Below are 7989 nucleotides of genomic sequence, written 5' to 3'. Positions count from 1 at the left end.
TCCGGAAACTCTATGTATGAACAGTGCTCAGGCTGTTCGTTCATAGGGTCACTATGAGTCGTCTACGACTCGACGGCATTAAACAACAACAACATTACTGTTAAGGTTAGTATTAGGGCTAGTTGAGAATACAGTGATGTATAGAGTTAAGAGTAGGGGTTAGGCTTGGATATTAAGTTTAAACTAGGGTAAAATTACAAATGAGATAGAGTTAGGGATGGGATTAAGGCTATGTTAAACTCAGGACTAAAGTTTTATGTTAAAGTTAATATAGTTTCAGAACTAGGGCTAGTGTAGGGATAGGTTTATGATTAGAGTAAAATAAGAATTAGAATTAGTGTTAAGGTTACAGCCAGAATAAGATTAGAGTTAATGTTAAGGCTAAAATAGGGTTAATGTTTCATTTTCTATTAGGGTTAAATTTGAGGTTAGAGTTCAGGTTAGATTAATAGGATTTTGGCTATCAGTTAATGCTAGGCTTAGTTTTAAGGTTTGAATAGAGTTAAGCTTATATTTTACTAATCTAGAGATGCTGTAATAGAAATATGACAAATGTCTTTGCTGTTGTTGTTGATTATCTATGAGTTGAGCATGACTCATAGTGACCCTGTGAACAAAAGACCTGAAGCTCCTCTACAAATATTGACATTTATCAAAAGTTCATAGAGTTTCCAGAGGCATGTTGATGCCACTTCTTTTTCCAAACCTGTCATGGTATGTTATTGTTGTTATGTGCCATTGAGTCACCTGCAGTGTATAGCGACTCTACGTACAGCAGTTCTGAAACCTGCCCTGTCCAAAGACAGCCTCACTAATTTTGACACACCAGCCCCATTGTACCAGTTACTGTTTCAATCTATATCATCCGAGGTCTTCCTCTCTGGCACTGTCTCTCCACCCTTCTAAGCATGATGTCCTCCAAGGACCATTCTCTCCTGCCCATGTGCCCAAAGTAAGTAAGGTGGAACTTAAAAATCCTAGCCTCCAAGGCGAGTCTTTGTTTCACCCTCTCCAAGACAGACCTATTTGTTTTCTTGGCAGTCCAGAGTATGTTCAATACTCTTCTCCAGCACCACAACACGAAGGCATCTATTCTTCTTCTATAATCCTTAGTCATTGTCCAACTCTCTGAAGCATAACATGTAATTGAGAAGACCATGGCCTGGATTAGGCACACTTTTGTATCTAGACTGGCATCATTGATCTTCAGCACTCTGGAGAGGACCACGACAGCATATTTTCCCACTGCAATTTATCTTTTGATTTCCTGACTGCTGGTGTTAAGAATGTTGATTGTGGATCTGAGCAAGCTGTAATTGCTAACAACCTCAATCCCTTCTCTATCTATCACGGTGCAGCCAGTTGGCCCACTGGTGAGAATCTTTGTCTTCTTTATGTTGATCTTTGATCCATATTGAAGACTACAGACCTTGACCTTTTACAGCCAATGCTTCAGGTCTTCTTCAGTTTCAGCAAACAAGGTTGTGTAATCTGCATATCATAGGTTGTTAATGAGTTTTCCTCCAATCTTGATGCCACATTCCTCCTCATAAAGCCCTGCTTCCCAGTAATCTGTTCTGCATACAGATTGAAAATATACAGGGACAGGATGGATTCTTGATGCACTCCTTTCCTGATTTTGAAACATGCAGTGTTTTCTTGCTCTGTTCTGAGGACTGCTTCTTGGTCCAAGTATAGGTTTCATATAAGCATAATCAAGTATTCTGAGATTCACATTTTCCTCAAGGTTAACCACAATTTATTTTGATCCACACAGTCAAATCCACACAAGTTCAATATCAAGAAAACAAAGATTCTCACCACGGGGGCAATTGGCAGCATCATGATATGTGCTGAAGAGATTGAGATTGTATAGTCAACAAAACACAGATAGATAGATATTCTTTACTTTCTGCCAAGATTCGTCTGACATTGGCAGTAATGTCCCTAGTGCCACACCTCTTCTAAACTCAGTTTGTATTTCTGGTAGTTCTCTGTCAATGAATGTACTGTTCAAGTCTTTTCTAGATAATCTTCAGCAGGATTTTGCTAGTGTGTGATATTACTGATATTATTCAATAATTTTCCACACTCTATCAAGTCACCATTATTTTAGAGTGGGAATAAATATGGATCTATACATTCACTTAAAGTTTAGAAAATTAGAAATCTCCTAATTTTTAAAAAGGCTAAGTAAATGGAATGACATCCCATGTTCGCATTGGAAGACTTATCTTTGTTAATATGTCAATACTACCCAGAGTAATCCATAGAGTATAGTCAATGTAATACCAATTAAAATTTGAGGCACTTTTTTCATTAAATTAGTGAGAAATACCAATTTTATATGAAACTTTCAGATGCAACTAATATTCAATGTACTTTTGAAAAATAACAAAGTGAAAGAACTCACACTTCCTGATCTCAAATTGTACTGTAAATCTATAGTAACCAAAAGAGTTTGACATTAGTACAATCATAAAGTTACTGCAATTAGAATGAAATTCCAGTTGAATAGAATTGATAGTATGGAAAAAGCCATTTTACTTATGGGCCTTTTTGCAAAGGTGGTAAGCATTTCCAATGAGAAAAGAAGAATTGTTTTAATAAATGGTGCTAGGAAAGCATGCAAAATAATGAAATTTCATCCATAATTCACATTGCACTAAACAATTAACTAAAATGCATTTAAGTCCTAAAAGTAAGGACTAAAAAAAATCATAAAATCATTGGGGAAAATAAGGAAGCTATCCTTTGAGGCCTGGTTTTTAAATAATGTTGCTGTTGTTGTTGTTATGTGTCATTGAGTTGCTTGCGACTCATAGCGATCCTATGTACAACAGTCCTAAACTCTGCTCTGTCCTGTGCCAATCACACTGTCTCTGACACTCCCATCCTGATTATCCCAGTCACTGAATCAATCCACCTCATAGAGGGCCTTCCCTTCCTGCGCTGTCCCTCCACCCTCCCAAGGATGATGTCCTTCTCCAAGGACCAGTCTCTCCTCACAATATGTCCAAAGTATCAATTCTCCTTCTATAATTTATTAAATATAATAAAATCTTAGATATGAGTCCCTGATTTGAACATGAAGGTTTACACAGTTATATCTATAATAAAATGTATTTAACAATCTGGGAAATTTAACATAGTTGTTTTTTTAAAATTTTCAGGGGTTACTATGTATGTTGATTTCACCTGTCCTATGTAAAACATTGTTTGCTCAGTTAGCACAGCAATAGCAGTAAGGTACCCTTTTCTTTCTTCATCACTTGGGACCTGTACTGAGCAACCATAGGGCCCTGAGGTTAGTATTGATCTTGGCACCACCCACTCCTGTGTGTGGGTCTTTCCACATGGGAAAGTGGAGATCATTGCAACTGGACCACCCAAAACTATATCACATTGATTAATACCAAATGATTAATTGAAAATGCAACAAAGAATCAAGATGCAATGAATCCCACTAACACAGTATTCGATGCCAGACGTCTCATTGGATGTAGATTTGATGATGCTGTAGGACAGACTTACACTAGTTCTTTATGGTGGTGAATGATGCAGGCAGGCCTAAGGCCCAAACAGAATATAAAGAGACCAAAGATTTATCCAGAGCATGTATCATTTATGGTTCTCAAAAAGAAAGAAGGAAATTGAAGAAGCCTACCCTGGGAAATGGATTCAATATTGATTGAAGTTCAATATCAAGAAAACAAAGATTCTCACCACGGGGGCAATTGGCAGCATCATGATATGTGCTGAAGAGATTGAGATTGTTAACAGCTTTAGTTTGCTTAGCTCCACAATCAACGCTCTTGGTACCAGCAGCCAGGAAATTAAACGATATATTGTGATGGGAAAGTCTGTGATTAGAGACCTCTCTAAAGTGCTGAAGTGCAAAGATGTCAGTCTGGAGACTAAGGTGTGCCTGAAACAGGCCATGGTCTTTGCAATCACTTGCTATAAGTCAGAGAGCAGGACAATGACTAGGGAGGATAGAAGGAGAATTGATGCCTTTGAGCTGTGGTGCTGGAGAAGTTGTTGTTGTTGTTGTTGTTGTAGTTATGTGCCGTTGAGTCGCCTGCGACTCATAGCGACCCTATGTACAACAGCCCTAAACTCCACTCTGTCCTGTGCCAATCGCACTGTCTCTGACACTCCCATCCCAATTATCCCAGTCACTGAATCAATCCACCTCATAGAGGGCCTTCCTCTTCTGCGCCGTCCCTCCACCCTCCCAAGCATGATGTCCCTCTCTAAGGACCTGTCTCTCCTCACAACATGTCCAAAGTATGTTAGATGGAGCCTCAGAATCCTTGCCTCCAGGGAGCCACCCTGTTTAACCCTTTCCAGGACAAATCTGTTTGTTTTCCTAGCAGTCCATGGTATTCTCAATACTCTTCTCCAGCACCACAGCTCAAAGGCATCAATTCACCTTCTATCCTCTTTGGTCATTGTCCAACTCTATGATGCATGACAAGTGATTGCAAAGACCATGGCCTGTATCAGATGCACCTTAGTCTCCAGAGAGACACCATTGCTCTTCAGTACTTTGGAGAGGTCCCTAACAGCAAACTTTCCCATGGCAATGCGCCTTTTAATTTCCTGGCTGCTGGTGCCAAGACTGTTGACTATGGAGCCAGGCAAACGAAAGCTGTGTACAATCTCAATCTCTTCACCATCCATCCTGATGCTGCCAATTGGTCCAGTGGTGAGAATCTTTGTCTTCTTGATATTGAGCCTCATAGTTAAAAAGTCATTGTTGGAGAAGAGTATTGAATATACCACGGACTTCTAAGAAAACAAACAGGTTCATCTTGAAGAGGGTTGTACTAGGGTACTCCTTGTGGGCAAGGATTCTGAAGCTTTGTCTGACATACTTTGGACATGTTGCAAGGAGGGACTAGTCTTTGGAGAGGGGCCTCATGCTTGGGAGGGTGGAGGGACAGCGCAGGAGGGGAAGAACTTCTATGAGATGGATTGATTCAATGACTGGGGTAATGGGGTTAGGTGTGTCAGAGACAGTGAGATTGGCACAGGATAGAGCAGAGTTTAGGGCTATTATACATACGAGAAACACTAGTTCTTCATGGTGGTGAATGTCACAGGCGACTCGACGGCACATAACCTCAACAACCAACCCTGGGAGAACTATTATCAATGCTATTGTCACTGTACCACCCTACTTTAATGACTATCAGCACCAGGCTACCAAAGATGCTGGATGGCCTCAGTGACCTCTGAATCACCAGTGAGCCAACTGCTGTTGCTATTACTTATGGTTTAGACAAAAAAGGTTGGTGCTGAAAGGAATTTTTCTGATCTTTGACATCCACTTGGGAGAAGACTTTGACAAGAGAATGGCCAATCATCTCATTGCAGAGTTTCAATAACCAGCATAAGAAAAATATCAGTGAAAACAAGAGGGCTGTCAAGCACCTGCACTGCTTGTGAACATGCAAAGCACATACTTTCTTCCAGCACCCAGGCCAGTACTGAGATTGACTCTCTGCATGAGGGAGTTGACTTCTACACTTCCATTACCTGATCTTGCCTTTGAAGATTTGAAGGCTGATCTTTTCTGTGGCACTCTCAACCCTATGAAGAAAGCCCTGACGGATACCAAGCTAGACAAGTCATTATCCATGATATTGTCCTAAATTACCAGAATGCCCAAGATTCAGAAACTTCTATAGGATTTCTTCAGTGGAAGGAATTGAACAAGAGCAACAACCCAGTTGAGGCTATTGCTTATGGTGCAGCTGTCTAGGTGGCCATTCTTTCCTGGAGACAAATCTGAAAATATTTAATATTTTCTGCTCCTGGATGTCACTCCACTTTTCCTGGGCATTGAAATGTCCGGTGCAGTCATGACTGTCCTTATCAAGCAGAATACTACCATTCCTATCAAACAGATACAGACCTTCACAACCTACTTGGACAACCAGCCTGGCATACTCATTCAGGTCTATGAAGGTGAGCATGCCATGACCAAAGATAACCTGTTTGGCAAGTTTGAACTCATAGCATATCACCTGCACCTCATGATGTTCCTAGATTGAAGTCACCTTTGATATTGACGCCAATAGTATCCTTAATGTTTCTGCTGTAAAAAATGACATTGAATGAATCGTTCAGGAAGCTGAGAAGTACAAAGTTGAAGATGAGAAGCAAAGAGAGAAGGTGTCTTCTAAGAATTCCCTCAACTCCTATGTATTTAATATGAAAGCAACTATTGAAAATTAATAGCTTCAAGGCAAGATCAGTGATGAAGACAAGAAGATCCTTGACAAATGTAATGAAATTATCAACTGGTTTGATAAGCATCAGACTTTAGAAGAAAAGGCATTTGAGCATCAGCAGGAGCTGGAGAAGGTCTGCCACCCCATCATCACCAGGCTGTACAGAGTGCTGGAGGCATGCCTGGAGGCAGGTCCAGCAGCTTCCCTCGTGATGGAGCTCCTCCATCTGGCGGTGCCTCTTCTGGACCCACCATTGAAGAGGTTGACTGAGCTGATCTGAATACTTTAACATGCATTGTTCTACAGTTAATTTTTAAGGACCCAAATTTGTAGTGCACTGCAGTTTCAAGGTTTAAACTGCTAGAGCAAATTTCTGGGCATTCTCAATACTTGAATATGGAATGTGCATAGGGAAAAGAAATAACACTGCACTCTACTATCACTGTATTGTAAGTGGAAAATGCAATGTCTCAAATAAAGATGTATTTAAAATTGTCACCATAAATATATCATTTGCTGAATGCTTTTTAAAAAGCGTGACTTTCCAGTCCCGGCTCCGGACACATCCACCATCGCGATGTTGATGCCCAAAAATAACCCAATTGCCATATATGAACTCATTTTTAAGGGGGTGATGGTGGCCAAGAAGGATGTCCACATGCCAAAGCACCCTGAACTGCAGACAAAAACGTGCCCAACCTTCACGCCATGAAGGCCATGCAGAGTCTCAAGTCCCAAGGTTATGTAAAGGAACAGTTTGCCTGGAGACATTTCTACTGATACCTTACCAACAGGGGTATCCAATATCTACGTGACTACCTCCATCTGCCTCCTGAAATTGTTCCTGCCACCTTTCCCCGCAGCCGTCCTGGGACTGGCAGGCCAAGACCGAAAGGTCTGGAAGGTGAACGACATGCAAGATTGACTCGAGTGGAGGCTGACAGAGACACAGATGGAGGGCAGTGCTTCCTGGTCTAAGAAAGCTGGGGATGGGTCAGCAACTGAATTACAGTTTAGACGCAGATTTGGTCGTGGACATGGTCCGCTACCTCAGTAAAGTTGGAGGGAATTGTTTTGTGTTGAATAAATATGTAGCCAGAAAAACTAAAAAAAAAAAAACAAAAAAAAATTAGTTGTCTACTTGTAATAGAGTGGATTGGAAAAAGTTGTATGATAAATATAACTTCAACAAAATTGAAGCTACTTATGTACAAACCAAATATATGGGATTGGGTCTTTAGAGGTTAAACTTCCCTGGCTTTGTGGTACATGACTGTTAAAATGTTTTAATGGTTCTTTTCTCTTCCCTAGTTTTTTCAATGCTTATGGTTTTAAAATTTTTCAAGTAGCCGTTCAAACAACAGCAAGTGATTTCTGTATACTTGCAATAAAAGAGGAAAACTGAGAACTAGGAATAGGAGATCATGGAATATGTGACTAATTGCCCCCTAGAACAATAACCTCCTTTGTCATGAGACCAGAAAAACAGAATAGTACCATGACTGGCTATCAATTAAGGTGCTTCAGCAAACAGATTCTGTCCTGGACCCTGGATGTATCTGCAAGACATATACGAAGAAATTTGGAAGAAATTACCAAGTCAAGCAACTGGAAAAGATCCAATTTTTGTTCCTATTTTTTTAAAAAAATAATAAAATACTCTCTTTAATTATCACAATGACAGAGAGAGGTACATGCTTTTTATTTTAAATTTAGTTTGTTTATTTTTCATTTCAATGAACATCTA

The 7989-nt window shown here is 40.1% G+C and overlaps 2 pseudogenes; one reads left to right on the top strand and one right to left on the bottom strand.

The window, feature by feature from the left end:
• Positions 1–3296, bottom strand: part of LOC102872160 — an 82764-nt pseudogene extending 79468 nt beyond the window's left edge.
• Positions 3297–3481: 185 nt separating this feature from the next.
• Positions 3482–6522, top strand: LOC102871754 (annotated as a pseudogene).
• Positions 6523–7989: the final 1467 nt, after the last annotated feature.

This window comes from Elephantulus edwardii, unplaced genomic scaffold (genome assembly GCF_000299155.1).
Source record: "Elephantulus edwardii isolate Elephantulus edwardi_28Jun2011 unplaced genomic scaffold, EleEdw1.0 scaffold00416, whole genome shotgun sequence".
NCBI classification, from domain to species: domain Eukaryota; kingdom Metazoa; phylum Chordata; class Mammalia; order Macroscelidea; family Macroscelididae; genus Elephantulus; species Elephantulus edwardii.
This window is presented reverse-complemented; position numbering and strand designations above follow the sequence as displayed.